Genomic DNA, 26,563 nt, shown 5'->3' on the forward strand with positions numbered 1-26,563 from the left:
CTGCATCAAAACAGTCTCTGTACTTAAGACCACAACAACAACAAAACGAAATATAGAACAATAATTATTCTTTGGGAAAGTTATTCATTACTGATGAAAGTAAGGCTTTGACGAGGGGGCCTGTGTCGTGCTTGGGTAGCTCAGTCAGCAGAACACTTTAAAACCCTAACATATTTGAGAAAATCGTTTTATTGTTGGATGTGTCTTAAACAATACGATTTAGTGAATATGATGCCTGTACTGTCCTCAACGTGTTTAATCCATAGTTCCTTACTGATACCAGCCACAATCTCGTCCCGTTTTAGGCGGTGTGTGACACATGTCTCTTAAGAGCTTCAGAGTTGTTGGAAATCCTACAATGACGGCGTCATGTAAATACTGTACAGCAGACAAACATTGTGCCTTCACAAGTAGAACGTGGGAGACATTTATTGAGACTGCATCTGATTATGATATGGGAGTGCAGCCGTGAGCAAGAAGCAGATAAGTGAGGGCAGGTGACGCTATTGCACGTACAAATATCATAAAATTTTGCGCTGAAGCAAACTGTAATTTATTTTCTTTCTTCGTAGTTTAACGCCGCTCAACAACTATAGTGCCGCCACCATTACTAATCGAAACAAAACCTTTGATACTCTTCAGTGTCTTATGATCTTGTGGTTAGCATTCGATTCTTAATCAACTATGTATGTGTGTGTGTGTGTGTGTGTCTGTGTGTTTGTGTTTGTGTGTGTGTATTGACCCAATCAGTTCTTTATCATCAGTGCGCAAGTCGTCGAACTGGCTTCAAATGGGAAAATTTCTAGGAAGCGGCTGAACATCATAAACAGTGTCATGAAGCCATTAACGTCATACCCACATTTTATTTAATCGTACCCGAACGGTGCCGCGGGTAACAGAATACAAAGCTTATACGGTCTTCAACGTGTGTAATCCATTCTTCCGTACCAGTAGTATTAAACGCGAAGGTAACTCTGTCAGTTACGTTCTTACGACTGAACCAATTTCGATGAAATTTTGTATGGAGATAGCTTGAAACCTGAAGAAGAACATAGGCCACCTAATAAATCGTCAGCTAAGAGGATGAAGTAAGGAATGGGATAGCTTTTTTTACATCAATGAATATAAATCGTGTTAAAAATCATGTTAAATATTGTTAAAGTTGTTGCGTAATGTAGACGCACTGCACAAAGTATGGATGCTCATGCCCCTCTGCGCGCACCACTCGACAGCAACGCTGCACCTGCTGCGTCGTCGTGCGTTAAACAGCTTCGGGGGAGGGGGGGGGGGGCGGGCGGAGGGGGGGTGGTACACGTCAATACACGAACTGGCAGAAGACACATGATTGAAGCTGACGTTGTTGCACCTAAAACAGTTTGCTTACGATAGCTCATCATAGCAAAACCCCTTATGTGAAAGCACAACCAAGGTTAAAAGTCCAGTAATATATTATTCTGAAAGTAGAAAAGTCGTTCTACTTGGAGACATAGGTCTTTTTCTTCTTCTTCTTCGACCGCTACAGATTCTCTGTTGCTTGATTTTTAGAAAAATTAGGAACCGTTTATTCAGACATTTTTACAATAAAATTTGCATATAAAAGTATATTTGTTATATCAATGAACTAAGTAAGTGGATTTCAGTAATATGCTAATCTGCGCAGTTCTTTCATAGTCATACGAAAACGTCACTTTTGCAGATCCTTAAGATATTTGACGAGTTGTAACTCTTGTTCCTTACTGAAGACACACGTATTACTATTGTAATAAAAGTCAAGTTCACTAGACTTCAGCAGGTTTTGTCAGTTATTGAAAGGGGATTGTACTTTTCACTTTTACGTATCGTTTTAAGGTATTCACAGGCACAACAAATAGTTTCGATCTTTTTCGGGGGTCATCGTTTTATTAATTACCGATTCAACAGTTTTTCCCATGATTTTCGCGGACGAATTTTATCTCTTCGTTTCCTGTATGTAATGACATACCGTCCACAAACGAGTAAGGCAAACCTTGCCATAGAATTCTTTAAATGAAGAATAAACGACGGCAAGGAGGGAACAGACTACACCATTAGATCTTTCCGTTGAGAAGAGATTCAGTAACCACCATAAACAACTTTTTCCGAACGTCACTGTATCCAAAGGTAGCGAAGAACATACTGATTTAGGTGGACTGAAAGTTGATTCTGAAGAAAAAAATTATGACAGACTTAGTTAGAAATGGTCCGGAAAGTTATAATAGAACAGCGAATTCTCTCACTTTTACAGGCAGACTACGCAACCTTACTAAACCATCCCGGACTTACCTACTAGACCGCAGCAGCCTGGTGTTTCTCCACCGCTCGATGGCATAATGTTTGCATATTTTATAATACTGAAAAAGCATTTCGGAGCTGCACTCGCATAAAAGACAAGAACATAAAAAAATCTCTGAACGGTAGACTGCGTAAGCAGAAGAAGATTTACCTCCCTTTGTAGAGAGTTGCCATGCATGTTCAGTTTCAGTGTATTTTCCTGGGAGATAACCGACAGCTGCTGTTCCATACTTTTTTGATAAAAGGCAGTTTTAATCACACATACACATTTATTTAAAAAGGGTGACCGGTTTCAGTCTGTTTTACATCGTCATCAGACTACAGTGCAAGGCTGGCAGACAGAAACGGCAATATGGAGTAGGAACAGTATTTCGAGACATGCATGTCAACAGTTTTCTGTCAGGCATCCACGCCGTCTTTTGATTTTTAACAAGCAAACAAGTTTTTGGAAGAGCATTACTACACTTTCTTTCCGACACATACGATCTACACGCTTCAATCCGGAACCACGCTGCTGCTACGGTCGCAGGTTCGAATCCTGCCTCGGGAATGGATGTGTGTGATGTCCTTAGGTTAGTTAGGTTTGAACAGTGCTAACCTAGGGGACTGATGACGTCAGATGTTAAGTCCCATAGTGCTTAGAGCCATTTGAACTTACGATCTACATTAAGTCATCAAAAGTATCCCGACTTAAAGTTGGTGGCACCCTTCATCGGTAATGCTGGAATTCAATATAGTGTTGCCCCACCCTTAGCCTTGATGACAGCTTCCACTCCCACAGGCATGCGTTCAATCGGGTGGTGGAAGGTTTCTTGGGGAATGGCAGCCCATTCTTCACTGAATGCTCCACTGAGGAGAGGATCGATGTCCGTCGATGAGGCTTGGCACGAAGTCAGCGTTCCAAAGTATCCCAAAGGTTCTATAGGATTCAGGTCAGGATTCTGCGCAGGCCAGTCCAGTACAGGGATGTTATTGTCGTGTAACCACTCCGCCACAGGCTGTGCATTATGAACAGTTGCTCGATCATGTAGACAAATGCAATCACTATCACCGAATAGCTCTTCAACCGTGGGAAGCAAGAAGGTGCCTAAACCATCAACGTAGGCCTGTGCTGTGATAGTGCCACGCAAAACAACAAGGGTGCAAGCCCCCTCCATGAAAAACACGACCACACCATAACACCACCGCCTCCGAATTTTACTGTTGGCACTACACACGCTGGCAGATGACGTCCATCGGGCATTCGCCATACCCACAACCTGCCATCGGATCTCCACATTGTGTACCGTGATTCGTCAGTCAACATAACGGTTTTCCACTGTTCAATCGTCCAATGTTTACGCTCCTTACACCAGGCGAGGCGTCGTTCGGCATTTACCGACGTGATGTGTGGCTTGTGACCAGCCGCTCGACCATGAAATCCAAGTGTTCTCACCTCCCACCTAACTCTCATAGTACTTGCAGTGGATGCTGATGCAGTTTGCAACTCCTGTGTGATGGTCTGGATAGATGGCTGCCTATTACACATTACGACTATCTTCAACTGTCGGCTGTCTCTGTCAGTCAACAGACGAGGTCGGCCTGTACGCTTTTCTCCTGTACGTGTCCCTTCACGTTACCACTTCACTATCACATCGGAAACAGTAGACCTAGGGATGTTTAGGAGTGTGGAAATCTCGCGTGCAGATGTATGACACAAGTAACACAAAATCACTTGACCACGTTCGAAATCCCTGAGTTCCGCGCAGCGCCCCATTCTGCTCTCTCATGATGTCTAATGACTAATGAGATCGCTGATATGGAGTACCTGGAAGTAGGTGGCAGCACGATGCACCTAATATGAAAAACGTACGTTTTTGGGGGTGTCCGGATACTTCAGATCACATAGTGTATCAGCTGTATGCCGATATACAAGTGCGTTTGAATTTTTGGGCATGCTACGGAGGAACTTCACTTCTCAGCCACCATCATCATCCTTATTCTTGACCTCTTCACCAGTGTAGTGAACTGGGTTCTCCTCCGGAAACCATTAAAACTCAGTCATCTTGAACAGCTGGTCCGTTTTCTTTTTCTTTGAGTGCAGTTTGATCTCTGATATTTCAATTGTCTGAGTAATCTAGAGGGTCACGCATTTTATCTTCACCTGTCCTAGGTAAGTCAATTCCTTTCAAAAACAAAATTGTCTCATGTGATTAACATTTTATTTCCTCTGTTATCTTCTGATGTCTCGAAGGTTCTTCAAACACTTCTTTAAACGGGGTATATGTTGCAATGCAATTCATTTCCCTCTTTGTTTTTTCCCTGTTGCTGATTATTTCATCAGCTTTATGGAAACCTATTTCCTAAGCAACATCCAGTGCCTCTTCAGCAAGATGGCTCTCACGGTTTTCTAGAATGAGTAGTGAAGGATTGTCCTTTAATGACTGAGTGTGTGTTTCACAGAATGCTCCATAACACATAGCAAGAAGTCACTATTCGTCCATCCTGATGAAGCTTGAATTCTTAATGTGCTTGGAGGAACACCAGTAAGCATGTGGTCCTTGAAACTCGGGGAATATAATATCTGGAAGAAGAGCAATACCAGAAGCTAGTATTTTGCAGGCTGCGGTTATACGTGTAACTTTTTCTCCATTGGTAACCTTGTTCAACTACTTAATTTCTGAAATTTCTTTCTTTCTTTCTTTTTAGCCTGTGCTGTCTCATCCCAACTGAAAATCCTTGTTAAATCACTAAGTGCTACATTATGATTCAAGATATTCCTCAGATTATTGAACAGTCCTCCAACATTAGTTTCACTGAATGACGTGATTCTTGATGAACTGCTAGCTTCTCATGTCAGAAGATAAGCCTTGGATGGTGTTCTCTAAAACCATAGAGACAGTCTGTGCCAGTGATATTCTTCTCTTCACAGTTTCTTGGGACTTTATGTTACGTAGAGCCATCTGGAATACTAGACGCCTTACTTTTACACTGTCGAGGGTACAGCACATTTGAACACATGTCGCCATGAATGATTTTGTTCATCTAAGAAAATTCGCCGGAAATCATATTTTGGACATGTTCGAATAACTGTTTTCCTATTTCTTGCTTTTCTTAACACACCTGGATTATATTAAATACAAATTGTGTGCTTCAAAAATATATGCTATTTTTTATAAAGTGGTGCTTGAATTAAAACAAATACTCAAAGGTCGTTTTATCTTAAAAGGGTTCCATAATTTACAGTCTTAACAATATCTGCCTTGCGCAGAATAGTTCCAGACAACATCAGTTCAACAGGAGCCCTTACGTCATTCTGCGTAAAGAAAGTAATTTTGGCATTTTGTGCTCTTTTACGGACAGTGTTAATGACTTATAACATAATGTCCGTATTTACAGGCTCTAGTTTATGTTCTGCTTCATTAGTTACCATATATACCATTTTAGAGGCAAGTAGCTAATTTTTATCAATGTACAACGTAATAGGGTACATAGTAACGATGTTACACTGTGTCCCACATTAAACTGTCACACTGTGCCTCAATGTGCAACTTCATATAATTTCGTAAGTTTAGAAACAATTGCAAAACACTACGAATTTTTGAAAATGCAGTATAATACATAGTTTATCACTATGTTAATAACACTCAGATTTACAGGTATCGTTAGTTGCTGTAAACAAAAAAAAAGAACGTTCTACAATGCCAAAAATTTTCTTCACATACCGTACCTCAAAACACGTTTTGTTCACTACACACCAAAGCTTATTTTTACTTGCTTCCAAGGTTCATCGGCCACAACAGAAGGCAAATGAAGATCACAAAAAAAGTCAAAGACAAGATGCCAACATGATAACATTCAGACAAATCGAAATGTTACTATGTACAGTTTTACACTGTACTGCACCTTCCTCAACGCTTATCTATTCACTATTGCAGAGACTGACATTTGTTGATTATGAGGCTATCTTGGAATTTGTATTCCCCGAAGATCATGTTCTTTGCGAACGTGGGTTATGTGAAATATGATACGTCAGTGGCATAGAACTTGCTGATCTGTATCGAGTAATCACATTTTTACCTTGTTGAATCAGTATGGTGGCGTGTTGTAAAAGCTGGAAGACTTGCTGGAGTAGCTTATCATTTTTGCTGCACCAACCGAGATGTGATCGCCGTCTAGCCAATGTCATAACTTTCTTTGTATAGTGCAAGTACCGTACAACATGCATTACATCTATATTTTTGCTTCTCAGTTGCTTAATGGAATACAAGAGAGCAGGGTTTCTTCTGCTTCTGCGTTACAGAAGAAGTATCTGGGAAGCACAGTATGTAATGAAGGACTACTGGCATTGGAGAAGGAACAACACCATCCAGTACTGAGAGGTAGGTGTACCAACACCACATTTGGAGTGAAGTACTGTGGGTCTCCTGAAAGTCTAAGGTATATCTCTGACCAAGAATCTTGAGTATCAGTGCCAATGACCTAACTTTCATCACAACAATAACATGTGGATAATTTATCATGCAGGGGTGAACAATGTAGACCCAGCTGATTTCGAAAAAATTGACAATTGATTTTTTGGAGTAGTAACAAATGTCAGTTCCTGCTCACAAAGTGTCATGCAGTGGATCTACAAGAGATATTAATTTTGGATGTATAAAAGAAAATGGTTGTACCTTGTTGTTTAATTGACAAGAGTGTAAAATTTTCAAGTGTTGAGTCAATAAAGTCATTGTATTTTACGGCAGTTTCAATGTTTTCTCAGAAGTGAAAGGGAAAACTATGCACTCGCTTCAAAGAGACTGCTTCACAATTTCTGAACAATTTGATATTTTCGAGGTGTATGGTAGGTAAGAGTACATTTATTGCACAGAACTATTTCTGTGTCGGTAACGAACATGTTAATTGTTACATTAAGGGCATATTAATCACACTGCTTTTTTACCCACAAAATGCAGTCCAGTTCCACTAAAATTTTGTTGAAGCGGATAGAGCAATCAAAACTTTTCTACTTTACAGGAAGGTCTCAAATATTTACTGAAATTATAACAACCTACTGTTTGCACATAGGCAATACTGACCTTACGACTTATCTTAGAAGAAAGATTAGGGAAAGGCAAACCTACATTTCTAGCATTTGTAGACTTAGAGAAAGCTTTTGACAATGTTGACTGGAATACTCTCTTTCAAATTCTGAAGGTGGCAGGGGTAAAATACAGGGAGCGAAAGGCTATTTACAATTTGTACAGAAACCAGATAGCAGTTATAAGAGTCGAGGAGCATGAAAGGGAAGCAGTGGTTGGGAACGGAGTAAGACAGGGTTGTAGCCTCTCCCCGATGTTATTCAATCTGTATATTGAGCAAGCAGTAAGGGAAACAAAAGAAAAATTCGGAGTAGGTATTAAAATCCATGGAGAAGAAATAAAAACTTTGAGGTTCGCCGATGACATTGTAATTCTGTCTGAGACAGCAAAGGACTTGGAAGAGCAGTTAAATGGAATGGACAGTGTCTTGAGAGGAGTATATAAGATGAACATCAACAAAAGCAAAACGAGGATAATGGAATGTGGTAGAATTAAGTCCGGTGATGCTGATGGAATTAGATTAGGAAATGAGACACTTAAAGTAGTAAAGGAGATTTGCTATTTGGGGAGCAAAATAACTGATGATGGTCGAAGTAGAGAGGATATAAAATATAGACTGGCAATGACAAGGAAAGCGTTTCTGAAGAATAGAAGTTTATTAACATCGAGTATAGGTTTAAGTGTCGGGAAGTCTTTTCTGAAAGTATTTGTATGGAGTGTAGCCATGTATGGAAGTGAAACATGGACGATAAATAGTTTGGACAAGAAGAGAATAGAAGCTTTCGAAATGTGGTGCTACAGAAGAATGCTGAAGATTAGATGGGTAGATCACATAACTAATGAGGAAGTATTGAATAGGATTGGGGAGAAGAGAAGTTTGTGGCACAACTTGACCAGAAGAAGGGATCGGTTGGTAGACATGTTCTGAGGGATCAACGGATCACCAATTTACTATCGGCGGGCAGCGTGGAGGGTAAAAATCGTAGAGGGAGGCCAAGAGATGAATACACTAGCTGATTCAGAAGGATGTAGGTTGCAGTAGGTTCTGGGAGATGAAGAACCTTGCACAGGATAGAGTAGCATGGAGAGCTGTGTCAAACCAGTCTCAGGACTGAAGACCACAACAACAACAACAACAACAACTGTTTGCAGCAGGTGATACGGTGGTTGTGGCACAACTTGACCAGAAGAAGGGATCGGTTGGTAGACATGTTCTGAGGGATCAACGGATCACCAATTTACTATCGGCGGGCAGCGTGGAGGGTAAAAATCGTAGAGGGAGGCCAAGAGATGAATACACTAGCTGATTCAGAAGGATGTAGGTTGCAGTAGGTTCTGGGAGATGAAGAACCTTGCACAGGATAGAGTAGCATGGAGAGCTGTGTCAAACCAGTCTCAGGACTGAAGACCACAACAACAACAACAACAACAACTGTTTGCAGCAGGTGATACGGTGGAAAATTTGGAAGATGAAGATTAAATTCATATGGTTTCATAATGTGTGATAGCATGAAATGTCAAACTTTTTGGCGATTTATTATACGAAAATTTGTCAAAATAAAAGTTAATCTGAAGTTTTTTGGTTTCGTGTCATTCCCTCTGTAACACTGTATTATTTTAAGAGAGATATGTAAACAATTCTCATCAAAATCGACAGCAAACACTGACAGCAATAATCCAGGTATATATGCCGACGTCGGAAGCAGAGGATAAAGAGATAGAGAAAATGTATGATGATATTCAACGGTGTTATGTCTCAGGTACAAACTACGAAATGGAAAGTCGGAATTTATTACAACTTCGAAGATTTATTCTGAAAACAATGTGAAAAATAGCTCAGCGTAAAAACTCTTGTCCAGGTCCGTAGCCAGAGTTCATCTCCGGTAAACACTATCACAGTAAGAGAGTCGTGACCGAGAGAAGGCCTGCTCCGCACTGCAGAAGGCACACCAGACGACTCCCCTCCCAGGCCGCGACAACGCGACTTAGTCACATGGGGCTGCATTCTGACTGGCCCCGTCGACTCCAAGGATACGACTGCTGCATCGCTTTTGGCGACCCCACTGTGAGCACTGTGAAGTATGCCACGCTGGTGCCGTATGAGCGTTGGCACACGGTGCTCGAGAAGGTGGTGGGCGCGTCAAGGGTTCCGACGACCGCGCTGTATGAACGCACGGCACATAATACGGGTAATTCAGTATGTAAATGGAAATGAGATTCTCATAGACGTGGGAGGCAGGAATACAGTTGTAGAGGAGGGAGTAGGAGAAATGGTTGCAGGAGAGGAAGTGTTTGGTAGTAGGAATGACTGAGAGAAAAGACTGAGTTCTGCAAGAAATATCAGTTAGTAATAGCGAATACCGTTTTCAAGAATCACAAGAGGAGAAGGTATACCTGGAAAATGCGAGTTACATTACACAGTAGTCATGCAGAGATTCCTAAATCATTAAGAGCAGTTTTAGATTTACGAGGACGGGTCCCCCTTGGTGCAATCGACATTTTGAAACCACCTATATTGTCGTATAGGTTAGGAACCCATGTATCACACCCTGAAACCATTTATCCTGGTCGGCCCCCATTTAGGAGTAACAGCTGAAAAACAATTTATCCTATTCCTCTAGATCATTAAATGAACAACAGAATTTCAAATGCCGGCATAGCGTAAGGGATAGGATAAAAGACGGGAGAACTCAAGGTGGTGCGCTCGACTCTTATAATTTCTTTTTAATTTTCATTTTCTTTAGTTATTTGCCTCAGAAGTAATGTTATTAAGATTTCTAGTCCTTTGCGAAGTCTGTTTAACCACTGTATTAATTTCTTTAATTGCTCTCGTATTGTGTTCCTGTAATTATTTTCTATACATTTCGAGTCTTTGTTCATATTTTTTAATTCGTTTTTATCTCCATACTGTAATATTTAATCATTTAAAAATAACAACCACGCGACTAAAAGTAGATATATTAATTAATATTCGTATTGATTGTGCAATAGTCAGGAAAAGTTATTTTCATTTGCGGAATGTGCAGTTTTTTGAGTGGTAATCGTCATACAAATATTTGCAACACAACTTTCTCTCGCACAACTGACAAACTATTGTCTACATTCACATAGTTTTTTCATGAAACTAGAAGGGAAGTACACTTCATTCGCGTTGCTAAATGCTATATTTTCATTAGATAACTTCGATCCGTACCATCCTCGTCACTGGAGCTCACTTCGATGAGGGACTCATCACTGAAGACAATTCTACTGCAGTCAATGAGACTGGAGGCCGAAGACATGTCTGAAGACATCCCAGACAGCGGTGGAATATCTACCTGAATGTCGCCTGCCATATGGGCCGATAATCAGAGGTTATGGTCTGCGGTGCCATTTCATATCACCCCTTTGATTGTCATTCCCTACACCCTTACAGAAGTCAACGATATTCTACTCCCCGTTCTGTTTTCCATTCATGGGAAGCCATCCTCGGCTTACATTTCAGTACAATAATGGCGGCTCGCACATGGTGAGAGTTTGTCCTGCTTGTCTTCGAACTTGCCAATCCCTACAGTGGCCAGCAACGTCGCCAGACATCTCTCCGTTTAGAGCATTTTGGATAGGGTCCTCCATTCACACTGGGATTGTGGAGGTCTAACGCGCCAATTGGACAAAATTTGGCGAGGTATCCCTCAGGAGGACATCAAACAACTCTATCAATCACTGACAAGCTAAATAACGGCTCACATGAGAGGCAGAGGTGGACCAACGCATTATTAATTTTGGCAGTTTCTGGAGCGTGTCTCTTGAATAAACCACCAATTGTTTCTGAAAATATAATCGTTAGTTTGCGGACATGTACGAGTGCATCACATCAACCAATTTACTTCGTGGCGCCTCTTTATTTCCTTTTGCTTAGAGTATGCCGACAGTATGAACTTAAAAGGCAAAATACACGCGAATGTTATAATGTTTACGTGTAATCAGTTTAGTAACTCAGTTATCTTTGTGAAACAATAGCCGTCTTTCGTCCGACATACTCCATTTGTCTTTCCTTTTCCCCGTCTTTGTCCTACCTCCCCTAGCTGCGGTCCTTTCATACTCAGTTTTTTTTGTTTTTTTTGGGGTAATCAGCCTTCTCACTGGTTTCTGGTTTGACACTGGTCCGCCACGAGTTCCTCTCATGTGCCAACCACTTTATCTCGGAGTTACATCCACAATTATTTGCTGGAAATATTCCAGTCTCAGTGTTTACGCTCGACAGCTCCATCTAGTATTATGAAAGTTATTTCCAGACATCTCAACATTTCCTATGACCCTGTCACTTCTTCTTTTTAGTGTATTCCATATATTCCCTTCCTCTTCGATTTTGCACAGAACCTCCTCACTCCTTACATTATCAGTCCCCTTAATTTTCAACATTCGTCTGTAACAGCACATCTCAAAGGCTTCGATTCTCTTCTGTTCCGGTTATCCCGCAGTCCATTTTTCGCTACCTTACAATGCGGTGCTCCAAACGTACATCCTCATAAATTCCATCCCCAGATTAAGGCCTATTAGACTTCTCTTGGCCAGAATGTCTTTTTTATTTATATTTATTTATTTATTTTTTTACCAGTGCTAGTCTGCTTTCTGCTTTTGGTGTCCTCCTTGCTCAACTCGTCATGGGGTTGGGTAGTTTGGGGGAAAGAGACCAAACTGCGAGGTCATCGGTCTCATTGGATTAGGGAAGGAAGCCGGCCGTGCCCTTTCAAAGGAACCATCACGGCATTTGCCTGGAGTGATTTAGGGAAATCACGGAAAACCTAAATCAGGATGGCCGGACGCGGGATTGTCATGGATTATTTTGTTGTCTAGGTAGCAGAATTCCTTAACGTCATCTGCTTTGTAAACGTCAACCCTAATGTTAAGTTTCTCAGAGTTATCATTTCTGCTGCTTCTCATTATCTTTCTCATTCTCCGATTTATTCTCAGTTCATATTCTGCACGCATTAGACTGCTTCCATTACCAACCGCATCGTCAGAGTTGTCTCTCTGGTGCCTTTATGTTTCCGAAACTCAGATGGTATGTCGCAAGAATCATACGAACATGAATAATCGTTTTGTTTCCATTTCCCCCAATAATTTCAGGAATTCTCATGGAATGTTATCTCTCCTTTCTGCTCTTTCGAATTCCGATTCTAATACTGGATCACATGTCTCTTCTACATCTACTCCTGTTTCTTCTTCTGTCACATCAGACGGGGCTCACCCTCATAGACGCCTTCAGTGTATTCTTAACCTCCATCCACTCTCTCTCTCTGTTTAACACTGGAATAATTCCCATTGTACTCCTCATGTTACCACCCCGCCTTTTCATTTCACCAATGGCTGTTTTCACTTTTCTGTGTGCTGAGTCAGTGTTCCCGACGATAATTTCTTTTTCGATTTCTTCTCATTTTTCACGCAGCCATTTCGCCTTAGATTCCCTGCACTTCCTATTAATTTCGTTCCTAAGCAACACATGCTTTGATTTGGGGCGAACGGTACGGTTGAAAATACACTTCATACGCAGCTCCAAGATAATCGGGTTCAACAGTCTTGATGCTACTATCATCCAATCTTCTGAACTTGCCATAATATAATATGCTATTTAATATATGCCAAACTACGCTGTATAATGTAACATGGCAATTTTGTACCAAGTTAAAGAAATATAATATGCTATGTAATATATGCTAAACTACGCTGTATAATGTAACATGGCAATTTTGTACCAAGTTCAAGAAGATCACATGATGGCAGCATAAGAGTCTTGAAACCGATCACCTGAGAGCAGCAAAAGTATGAACACTGCAATCGCGGCTTATGAAGTATGTTAATTTCATTTTTAAGAGACTTTTAGTTCTGTATTCTTGAATTTCCTTTCATTGATCAGCTGAAGTAATTGTTCCATTATCTTCTTTGTTCCTACCTGTATGTTTTTGTTCCCAACTTCTTAGGTTTCCAATTTTAGAGATGTGCATTCCTCTTGAACTGGACTGCCTACCGAGTTATTCCTTATTGCGGTATCTGTAGCCTTACGGAGCTTCAAGCCTATGGCTTCATTTCTTACCACGTCTGTATCCCACTTCATCGCGTATTGACTCTTTTTGATTAGTCTGTTCAACTACAATACATTCTTTATCATCAATAAAAAGTGATCCGAGTCTATATTTGCTCCCGGTATGCCTTATAACCCAGTATCTGATTTCGGAATCTCTGTGCGACCATGACATAATGTAACTGAAATCTCTCGGTTATTTCCTAGTATACCTCGTTCTTGTACGATTCTTGAAAAGAGTATTCGCAATTACTTGCTGCAATTTGGTGCAGAACTCAATAATTCTTTCTCATCTCCCATGCTTAATGTCAACGTAACGCTTTCTGCCACTTCTTCCCCTACAAACGCATTCCAGCCCGTCATGACTATAATATTTTCTTGTCCCTTAAGTACTGAATTATCCGTTCAGTATCCTCATATACTTTCTCTATGGATACTGAGGGGCAGGAAGTCAGCAAAGCACTCTCGAGGCCGTTGTCAGACTTTACGTCCGGAGCTGCTGTTCCTCTGTCAAGTAGCTCCTCAGCTGTCCTCACACTTGCCAACAGTGCTCGGCATACCAGTATAGTCACCCGTCCACGTTCTAACCAAGCCCGACAGAGTTCAGTTTCTCTGACTTCGCGGGAACCCGTGTTACTACTCTGGCAAGGCCAATGGCTAGCATGATGTCTCATGTACGAGTATTGGATTCATTTATCCTGACAGCTTATCTGATTTAATTTTATTGTATGTTTTGTTCGAGATCGTCTTTAATTTATTACTGCACAGTATCAGATTCCTATCCACCCCACCTTCCCCGTCCCTCTCACCAATCACTCCCCACTGGGGATTAGTAAACTGCTGGATACAATTGAAAAGAATATAAATTGTCTCGCTTGTATAATATACAAATTTTAAATGTTCAGTACTCGTGTAAATCAGGTATAATTTTAAGAATTTTAATTACTTTCATTCTATGATATTGGATAAAATGCATACTTAATAAGTTTTATTTTTATTCTTAGATTTCATTAAGTGATCGAGGCCATTGATCGTGGGTGACGTACTGCCACTGTGACTGTCACAACATTTTCAAAAAAAAATTGAACTCTGCGTAGCTCTCATGATAATATGTTATCCGCCATCACTTCAGGCATTCGCAATGAATATGCCAATCGGTTAAATTCCAGTACAAAAATGCTGTCTCGTTCCTGGAAAATCTCTAAAGACAACATTAAACTTTTTAGTTGTCAGAAGAAGCTATCGGGACCTGCTCCCTCTCACCTCACCCCTCCACCCATCCCCATTGTTCCTTTTGCAGTTTCCATCCGTTCCCCATCCCAGAGCAGTAGTTCCAATGGGTGTTTCATGTTCCCATCTAGCCAACAAGTGACAGGCCGAAAGAAAGGAAGGGTGCAACTTCTAAACAGTGACAGAAGGAGAATGAACATACAGTGACCGCAGGAACAAAAATAAGAGAAATTCTGTGTGAGGCAGTGACGTATATAGCGTTTGTTCGAATCCGGCATCACTAACACTTTCGCTGTTACTGCTATTCGTGGGTATTTTCTTATTCGCATTTCATTCAGCACAATTCTCTGGCTATCGGTCAACCTATTGACTACAGAGAGATTGTCAGGTGCAACCACATGATTTTACGGGCCAAATATCATCAGAAAAGCCACGGGTGAGGAAATGTATCGTTGCTAACGTATTCTGTTTTTGGATTCAAAACTCGAGGCAAATAAATGTACACAATGGATTTTCTTAAAAGTCGGTGAAATGCACCTCTTCTCTTTTCTTCTTCAGCCCAAAAAATTAAAATCTGACACAAAATTAGTCGTAAAAAAGAAAAGAAAGTATGTTTACCTTTACAAAAATTTGTTTAACGTAATATACTGCGTATTACAGATCGTGACAAATGTTGTGCTTCTCCATTATATCACTTAATTGTATCTGGTTAATAAACGTTACTCTATTCCCACCTCACTTGTAACTTCAGAGTGATTTAATACATAAAATTTTACGCAATTGTTTCTAATTTAATTGATCTGTCAGGCTTCAATACTGTTGTTTACACACACGATACTAAAACTCATTTGGCAGCTGCAGCACAAATTACATTTCGGTTGTTATTATGATCGTTCATGACCAGTTACGTGTCTCTTTTTCTTATATTTAATAATACGAGTAAAACCGTGTCTTCTAAATCAACAGCAAAAAAATCGGGTTGGGATACTCTCAAATAGAATTTCATCGCCATGCTATTAGCGTGTTACAAAAGAATCTAGGTTCCAATAGTCAGAGTACGTCTCCCCTGGATTCATCCGCTCTTGGGACTGGATGTTCGATGTTCGATTAGCCACACTAAAGACAAACACTGTTCCAAGCCTCACATAGCATAGTGCGAATCACCAAGAATTTGAGAACGGAGTCTTTCGCAGCCAAGAGTCTGTTGATTGTAGCATCATAATACATGATGAGGTAAACGCAGTACTCCAAATTGAATGGATCGTGACCCAGTAGACGCTTCATGAAGCACTAGGACATTACAATTTTAACAGATTCTTTACTACCACGCTCTGGGGGTTGCGCTTATGTATGGAAGGAACGAAGAGCGGACAATTGTATACTGAATCCTGGAAAACATCCTTAGGACGTATACGTATCGTTCTTGAGCTACTGATACCTCATTCAGTGTTAATTATGTTCTTGACTGTTCTGTTTTTCTCATTAGGATGACAAAGACTCTTGGATATATTTTTGAACGTTCTGTTTGATTTAAAAACACACAAAACAAGCGAACATAGGACAACAATTATGTACAACAATATTACTTGCTTAATTAGTATTGTAAATGTAACTTTCAACATATTAGAAACATATGACTCTTCATACTACAACTGTGTGATAAGTGTCTTTAGCTGTTACTTATAAATAAATCTAGACTGATGTCGAATTTCTTTTGAAGCTTTACAAGCATTTATAATGCAACAATAATTTTCTTACGAAATAGTAGCCAACGGTGCGCACTGAAACTCTGTATGATTAGAATAAAAGTAAAATAACTGTTGCTTTCATTAACCGGAATTTCCTCCAATTTTTATTAGTTGACTGAATGTAGAAAACATATCCTATTTTGCCCTTCATTTTAAGTGGTGTCATTAGCCATAAAAGTGAATACACTTGTTTGGTGTTGAATTATTGGCTTTACATTTTGTCAGCAAAATAACAGTTATGTTTTCTTTTCACACGGTTCTATACATTACACAGTTTAGAAAATTTTGCAAGTAGTTGAAGCAGAAATGAATTCTGAAGCAGTACTGCGTAGCAGTTTTAAGAAGCGGATTTTCAGAGTTCAAAGAATTTCATGCCCCAATGGTTTACCTCAAAGAAACGAATTTCACAAGAGAGCTGCTAATAAACCACTTCAAAGATATGGTTTTTACAGCGAACATCTAACGAAAGATTCACTCGAAGATTTAGACATCATTTACTGTTGTCATGCAGCTGCTGTGCGTTATAAAGAACTGTTCATTAAAGTTGAATATGGCATATTTTGGGGAGATGTTCATTATGGGTTGCGATACTTTGAAGGACGGTGAATTACTTTCTTAGTCGAAAAGACGAGAATGCTACTCGTTCTGAAGCGAAAAGTGCTTGGAAAACAAAACGTCGCAATGACAGAGTACAGAGTGATCAATGTTGAAGAAGAAACTTATATTTTATCTTCTTCGTAAGCTTACATCAAGGATAACCAAGTGACGATCCCGTTTCCTAGTAAGCTAGCTATACGGGGGAGTAACGTTATCGCAACGCTCCTGAAAGTACATATTGCAAGCATGTTGTAGTAGTAGACATTACATGTGAGCATTTCTCGATATTTGAATACCTGGTATAATCACCTTAGAATTAACAATATTTTATGTGAAAAAAATCTCCTTCTGTTGCGGCATATTTTCAGTTCCAATCCTTTCAGCTTTGGTATTTGAAACATTCAATGTCCATTAACAACATAGCTGCCTAAAATGCTGTTCACAATGACATTTATTTCACATTTTTTCTGGATTCATAATTTACTATATATAAAGAAACGCAGTTATTAGTTCATCTTTGGCTATTTTCTGTCCTAATTTTGTGGGTTTTCTTCTTTTCTGTGCTTTCCTATGTTTCCAATTCCATACCACAGCATACCAATACCATACCATACCACACCGTACTAACATTGACATCATATGTGTTAGGTCCAGGAAATACTCCCAACCGCTCCAAAAGTATGCAGAAGCTCAGTGTCCCTTCATTACAACAGCTTTAAGCTTGTATGTACCTACCCTAATGGTATTAAAACAGTAAATACTATATTCGGTAGCTATTGAGAAAAGAAATATTTTGTGTTTTACCACGTATGTAAGGTGATAACAGATTTTTATTTAATCTATAAGGTCTCTTTATTCAATATTTACTGTATCAACTTTGCAGTTGGGTAGAATTATCAGGATAGTGAATTTCTTAGTTCGCACCATGACACTGAAGCTGAGGATGAAATAGATATACTATGCCTGTCTGAGCATCACATTGTTACTGATATGGATAAGGTAAATGTAAGTGGATATAAGCTCTCTACACATGTAATGAGAGAAAATATGGAGAAAAATGTTTTGTGCAGAGAAACATATAGAAGCATGTGCCTGTGAGCTTAAATTAAATAAAGGCACATTTATAATTGTAACTGTATATAGGTCCCCATCAGGAAATTTTCATCTATTTCTGAAAAATTTGGACTCCTTGTTGTGCTATCTGTCAGACAGGGGGAAGCAAATTATTATTTGTGGGGACTTCAATGTAGATTCTCTGAAATAGGGTAATAGGAAAAATGACCTTGAAGTATTACTTGGTTCTTTCAATTTGACACCCGTTATTGATTTTCCTACTCGGGCGGTAAAGGACAGCAGCTCACTGATAGATAACTTCTTTAATAGACCAAGATAAGTTTAACCAGATAAATGCTCAGCCTGTTGAGAATGGTCTTTCTGATCATGGTGCACAGCTAGTTACAATATATGTCATAGCTCCATTCACCAGTACTAAACAGTCCTCCAAAGTAGTATGTTCAGTCAACGATTTAACAATTGCAAATTTCAGGGAAAGCCTACAGCAGTTAGACTGGGATGAGGTGTACTGTGAACCTGATGCCAATCTAAAATATAATTTTTTCATGACATTTTTGTAAATGCATTTGAAAACTGCTTCCCCAAGAAAATAGTTAAATATACTCGTAAGAAACCTTGTAACAAACCATGGCTTACTAAGGATATAAAAATAGCTTGTAACCGGTAAAGGAAAATGTATCTGACAGCAAGAAAGAGTAGTGACCCAGAAACTATCAAACATTATAAAAACTACTGTGTTGTATTAAGAAAAGTTATTAAAAAATCCAGGAGTATGTGTATCATGTCTGAAATCAGCAACTCTGATAATAAAATTAAAACAATTTGGAATATTATTAAAAGAGAAACAGATCAACCAAGAGCACAGGAAGACAGTATTACTATCAAATTGAATGAAAACTTTACGAACAAAAAGTCAGAAATTGCGAATATTTTTAATAATCATTTTCTAAATGTTGTGGATATAGTAGGATCCAGGTGTTCATTAGAAGATGCTAGGCTGTTAATGGAAGAGGCCATACCTATGCAATTTGATACAACTGAAATCTCACCCACTTCTCCCTCTGAAATTAGGAAAATAATAAAATTGCTTAAAAGCAAAAACTCACATGGAATTGATGGCATTTCCAGCAAAATACGAAAAACTTGTTCTCAACAGATAAGTAAAATTCTCAGCCACCTGTGTAATAGCTCTCTGGAACAGGGCATTTTCCCTGATAGACTGAAATATGCTATTGTTATACCTTTGCATAAAAAGGGGGATAGATCTGATGTTACAATTACCATCCAATCTCCCTTCTAACAGCTTTATCCAAAATTCAAGAGAAGCTTCACATATCTGTAAAAATGAAATACTAACAAAATATCAGTTTGGTTTCCAGAAAGGTTTTTCAACATAAAATGCCATATATGCTTTCACCAATCAAATTTTGAATGATCTGAATAACCGCCCACCACCCATTGGGATTTTTTGTGATCTCTCAAACGCTTTTGACTGTGTAAATCATGAAATTCTGCAAGAGAAGCTCAAGTATTGTGGCATGAGTGCCATAGTGCACAAATGGTTTAATTCATACCTAACTGGAAGAGTGCAAAAAGTTGAAATAAGCAGTTCTCATAATATGCAAAGATCAGCACATTCCTCAAACTGGGGAACTATCAAGAATGGGGTTCCACAAGGGTCAGTCTTGGATCCTTTGTTGTTCTTAATATATATCAATGACTTGCCATTCTATATTCATGAAGAGGCAAAGTTAGTTCTCTTTGCTGATGATACAAGTATAGTAATCACACCTGACAAACAAGAATTAACTGATGAAGTTGTCAATACTGTCTTTCAGAAAATTACTAAGTGGTTCCTTGTAAACAGACTCTCACTGAATTTTGATAACACACAGTACATACAGTTCTGTACAGTGAATGGTATGACGCCATTAATAAATATAGACCTTAATCAGAAGCATAAAGCTAATGTAGAATATTCCAAATTTTTAGGTGTGTCCATTGATGAGAGATTAAACTGGAAGAAACACATTGATAATCTGCTGAAACGTTTGAGTTCAGTTACTTATGCAATAAGGATCACTGCAAATTTTGGTGATAAACATCTTAGTAAATTAGCTTACTACGCCTATTTTCTCTCATTGCTTTCATATGGCATCATATTTAGGGGTAATTCATCACTGAGGAATAAAGTATTTATTGCACAAAAGCGTGGAATCAGAATAATAGCTGGAGTCCACCGAAGATCATCCTGCAGACATTTATTTAAGGATCTAGGGATATTCACAGTAGCTTCTCAGTATATATACTTTCTTATGAAATTTGTTATTAACAAGCAAACCCAATTCAAAAGTAATAGTAATGTGCATAACTACAATACTAGGAGAAAGGATGATCCTCACTATTCAAGATTAAATCTAACTTTGGCACAGAAAGGGGTGAATTATACTGCCACTTAAGTCTTTGGTCACTTTCCAAATAGCATCAAAAGTCTGACAGATAACCAACAAGTATTTAAAAAGAAATTAAAAGAATTTCTGAATGACAACTCCTTCTACTCCATAGAGGAATTTTTAGATATAAATTAAGAAAAACATTATAAAATATAAAAAAAACACAAAAAATAAAAAAATGTTATATTAGCTTAAGTATGTTGTTAAATTAATTTGATTATTTCATGTATTGGAAAATTTGACTCGTTCCACATCATTACGAAATATCGTATTCATGATCCATGGAACTGGTATTAATCTAATCTAATCTAATCTAATCTCTAACACTAACATACTGTCAAATGGCTTATACTGTGGATCGTCATTTATAATTAAGCTCCATACACTTGCTCTGTATTATCTTGTAAACAAACTTCATTCACTCATGCAACATATGTCTTTCGGTAGAATGTCATATTTGGTGACGTTTCATTGAATTAAAATAGAGTTTCCTGAACCACACCAGTTTTTTTCCTTGCCTCTTCTCGATAGGCAAGATGCTCCAGGATGTAGATCTCAGAAAAACAGGAGTAATCATTAAATATTTACAAAGAAAACCAAATTTGCTAATGTATCTTCCACAGACCCCAAGTGAAATGATAATCATAAATGTGGAACTAGTAAACAAATTCTCGTACATATTTTCATTGAAAAGATAGTAAACAACTTGTCACAAATAATGTTCCCTGGAACAATTAAAATATTTAACAACAGAGAGTGCATTCATCTGCCGGAACAGACATTTAAGAATCTACTGTATACAAGAATACTATAATGAAAGTTGTAAGATGGAAATCGTACGCCAACGATTCTACAAGGCACTGAGGAGTAAGCGTTTGGAGTAAGCTCGTTGAACTGTGCGACCATTGGAAGAAACTGTTGCTTAATTGTATGATTCTTATTGCATTGGATTGGAAGTAGAAATGTATAAGTCAAGTGTTACAGGTAAACTCGCAGAACTACACTCGTATTTAAGTCCGTTCATACATCCTGCATTGTGTGGATGTTTATAAAACAAGTTTAGCGTGTGGTCTCTATAAAATGCTGGATATCTCAACGTGAACATCTACTTGTCGCCATGGCAGAGTGGACGGAACATCCCCTTCACAAGAGTCTTGTGGTAACCGGTCAGTCCTCCATTGATGATGCTTGAAACCAGAGCAGAAAGAAGAAAAATGTTTGCCGGTAACTTTCGTGGTTTAATTGTGAGTTATTCAGGTTGATGGAAAAACTACTTAAATTCTACCACTATTGACACATCCTGGCGTGACCACTTGGAGCATGCAAAATTTTTTTTAAAAATAAGAGTTATTACAGGAGATATTCCACAGCTGAGGGGATAACGTACTAGACGTTCAGCAAAAGTACCTATATTTCACCACCTTAAAAAGTGAAGGCAAACAGTGTATTTGTATGTGACGATGTTGCCGTGGAAAACCTGAAAGAAATCAGAAAATATATGTGCTTTGGGCCTCATATCAAAATCGATATATTTTATTTGAGCCAGATGTACTCTAGGATACAGAAGCAGTTGATCTGGGATAATGCAAATCTTCTTATCGCTTTCAAGCAGGACAATCTGAATGTAATGCATATTTACCAATATCATGTAGGGACCGACATATCATTCAGTGAATTCGTCACTACATGTGGTGATTGCTGGAATAGCTCGCTTTGTGGTGTTCTGGCTATTGACAAAACGATAAAATTGATGAAATTTCAATGAGATTCTGCATACAAGGCAATGTACTAAAACTAAACCTCTCAGTGTATTAAAGGCTATGGGCAAAGTCCCAAGGATGCAGCGTGCTCATCCCGATGGGATGAAGCAAAATTAACGGAAGTGAATAATAACTTCAAGGCAGCGGCTGTGAAAAGAGACAATAGCTGACTGATGAGATCCAGCGAAGCGAACAAGCAATCAGCACAAGATTAACGGAATTGGGAAGCTTAATCAGTTAAACAGTACGAAACGTTAGTCTCAGGTGCAGCGGTTCAATGAGAGAATACAGTCATACATCGAGACGACAAACACAAAGATCAGCGAGGCTCTGTCAGCGACTGTTAAGGCACAAAAAATATTAGAAGAGAGAAAAAAATCCCCTCTTATAAATATCACGGATAAAAAAAACTCAGTAAGGAGCTAATGAAATCGTTCTGTGGTTAATCAATGCAGTAAATGGAAAGGTTGACTAGGTTGAGAAGGCTGTCAACAAGACTATGTGAGATGTGTAGTATCTCTAAGTGTGATCGATATGTGACAGGATGTTGACAAAAGCGCAACGTCTTAGGGATGCGGAATTCTGTTCATCGCAAACTGCGACTCTCGATACTGAGGTTACTGGATTGTGAAGAGCCTACCTCTGAAATGTTTAGACCCCTAATAGAAAGTATTAAACAGCAAATGTAGCAGTGTTGGATGGCTGTACAAGGAGAAGATGATTAGGAAGAAGGATACTCTAACTTTGATTTCATCATCCCGCCAGAGTGTTAGTGAATTAGATACAACGTATGGGGTCAATCTAGATCACCTATGTCTGTCGAAAAAGCTACCTACATTATTAACGAAAGAGACCATACATAAGAGAGAGGGAATTTGAGAAAACACCTGATTTAGTGGAGCTAATATTCCTAAAAACATCGAACCCTTAAAAGTATTGGTCGTAAGAGAAGATATCATACTTTGAAGTATTACATGAAGCTAACATACATAGGGAATGGAAACGCTCCAAAAGGACGATTACACAGCACAAACACAAGGAAATACATTAATATTGTTATACTGGTATTAAGTGATGAACTTACGGAAAGTCATGGTGTTGACAATCAACATAAAAAGCTAAACATACTATTTCTGGAGTATACAGACATAATAAACCTAACGAAATCATAGACCAACATTATGGAATAATAGTAACGGAGACGATGATCCGTGAAATTGACAGGCCCGCTCACAGATGTTTCAGTGCAGATGAGTTATATAATGTGGTTTGAATTGTTCATAATATTGTCAGAATGCACCAGAGGAACATAGTGTTACTGAATTGGCTTGGTTTTCCAGAATCATGAAACTCGTGGATTAAAGCTTGCCATTTTCTATGTAAAAGGGTGTGTAAACCTTAGAAAATGCAGCAGCACAATATGAGTGACAGGAAGCGCATCAGCAGATGAGGTCGTGACATTCCCGATAAATTTCCAGCCGAGCTTCACATTTCTGGCTATAGTTTCTGTGGTTCTAGAACGATACTGAAAAACAGACTGGCTTGTGATGATAATGAGAATAATGTACGTAATGAGGCATGCAAGGAGCATAGCTTACGCTGCAAACCAAAGTTTGGTAGAACGCCGTGCTGTAAGGGGAAGCGAATACATTGTAGAAGGAATATAAGCACAGGACAACGTTTTGCAGCATTCGCAGTTGATAAAGCAACTCATGTAAAACTTACTAGGCATGCGTGCGATTTTAAATTTCAAAAAAATAATGGATGCTGCTCATTGCACATTGAAGAAGAAACCTAAAGGGAGCTTAAAAAATTGCGTCCTGTCAGTGATGTTGGCGGCAAAAAGTGTAATGGAGAAGAAGCAAAAAGGAGTAAGAAGAAGGTGAGTTGAAACACCCATACAACCTTCATTCCCAGTAGTCCAACGTATCTCCCAGCGACTATTTAGACATTAGGCCATCTCGAGTTGAACATCGTCGTAAAGGATGGGAAATTCGTTGAATTTCGAGAAGAGTAAGTCTTGGTATGTCTTTATTTGAAGCAGCACCATGGATTTAGGTATAAAAGCAACCCACATACTAGTGAGTCTGGCGCTCTGCAGCAGAAGGACTAAGCGATAGCATATCAGAATGACAGGTTTCTCAAGTCAACTACACTGGAGCCTTGCAGTGGCATCACGTGAAATAACAATATGAGGAACGAATCATTCATCAGGAATAGGACAAACAGCACCAAAATGAGTAACCAATTACGAGCAGGAGTTTCCTGTACTTGGAAGAAGCATTTATGAAGAATGATGGAAGTGCTCCAGCAGAAACACTGAAACACGTTCACCTTCCTGTTTTAAAAGATACGATACAAACTTAATGTCATCGAGGTGACCAAACAAGAAACGCTGGAGTCACATCAACACTCAAACATACGTTTCTGTATCAAGTTCAGACCTGAATATTCAACAAAACTCGGGATGGTTCACTGACGGATCGGTAAGTAATGGCGTTGGTATGTATATCCCTCTCAAAATACTTATGGGTTCTTTGAGGCCACTAAGAGGGTCTTTTGGATTGTAAACAAAAACTGATCTCATTCGAAGTGCAACAGTTAATAATGCGTACATTCAAGAAGCGCTTGCACCACATAAAAATTTTATTTTGGATAACTTAGTGTGGAATGTACTGCACATTTCTGTATCAGATGAAACCTACCTGAAACTTCAACATGTGCTGAATTCTGGAGTTCAGCTAGCACTAAGTACCCTGCTGTACTGACGACTTAAAAAAGTAGAAAGTAGTTGGTACCTAGCTATTCACAGAGATATTCTGGGGCTGCAGACAGACAGGAGTGCGAATGTGACTAAGGATTCCAGCGTATTCGACAAATGCGCCCTAATCAAAGCAAAAGTGTTACTGAATTCGGTATGTTACCAATATAATCAGCAACAACTTGACTAGAACAAACACAATTTTCGTCTAGAGTACGATACGTACTCGAGATTTCGATTTTCTTACTAATAGGGTGACGAACTGGGATGTACGATCATTCTGCAAATGTTTAAGGAAGTAACACCAGTTGTTATGATTAACTACTCAAACCAAAACTAAAGTATCAAGACAGGCCCTATGGACTTCCGAAAGCAATCTGAATCACCAACAACTTCCCACGAAAAACAGCAATGTACTTACTGTTGTTGTATGATCCTATTATTAGGTACTCACAGGAAATGCTCAGCAAGTAGTATAAATGTGGTGATTATGCTTCACACCAGAGTCACTCCACTATGGCTCCTAAAATTGTAAGTATTCGTGAAGGGCCTTCACGACAAAAGTGGACAATCTGTGCTCAAAGATGTTGCATTAATTGTAAGTAGAAATAATGGACGACTATTGACAACGTTCTCAACATTTGTCACTTCATCCAAAGCATTCAGAACAGTGCAGAATGGCAAGATTCGTCGGACAACAGCCTGCTTATCCCTTCGTCATGATGGGAAGCGTTTGGACAATGAGGTTTACTATACCATGAAATGATGACAACGCTTCGGATTTACGATCATAAAGCCATTGTTTACGTCCATGGTCATGAAAACTGTGTGGTTCCATGACATTTTCAAAAGCGCGTGAGTAAGGACCTTGGAAATTAGAAATGCCTACCTCTTCGAGGTTGAGAGGAAGGCGTGGACACGTAAGTGACTATATTTTTGTTTCAGGAAATGTACAAATATTTTAAAATTGGATAATAAATAAATGGTACTGTAATTTCTTAAAGTGATGATTTATTTATTCAAATCCACCTCCTTCTCCCACTCCTCCTTTTACAGGGTTCAAATAAGTAATTATACGCTGTCTGTGCATTTCACTGAGTACTGGTCTTCTCTTCTTGGAATCTTCTCGTTTCTGGCATTGACAACTGTCAACAACTGCTCACATCCAAGACCCACAAGGCAGGTGGGCAGTCATCTAATTCGTGAACTGATGCACCCACCTGTTCTGGAAAATGTACGTTCTTCTGGGCATCATTTCCATATCACATGTGCGCCCTTTGCGCCACTGGCGGCCCAGGGCAGAGCTAGGCGCCCGGCAGGCAGGATCGCAATAGCCACCGGCGGTATGGCGGTACAATGTGGACAGTATTCTTCAGATAGTAGCCAGCTTTCGGCTGGGGCCCAGAGCAGCTCATCCTTTCTACTCGTGTGAAAAGGACTCTCAATATAATGGTGGCGTCGCGGCTCAGTTGCTGCTGGCACGTGACTACTACCCACTGCTTTTAC

This window comes from Schistocerca americana, chromosome 3 (genome assembly GCF_021461395.2).
Source record: "Schistocerca americana isolate TAMUIC-IGC-003095 chromosome 3, iqSchAmer2.1, whole genome shotgun sequence".
NCBI classification, from domain to species: domain Eukaryota; kingdom Metazoa; phylum Arthropoda; class Insecta; order Orthoptera; family Acrididae; genus Schistocerca; species Schistocerca americana.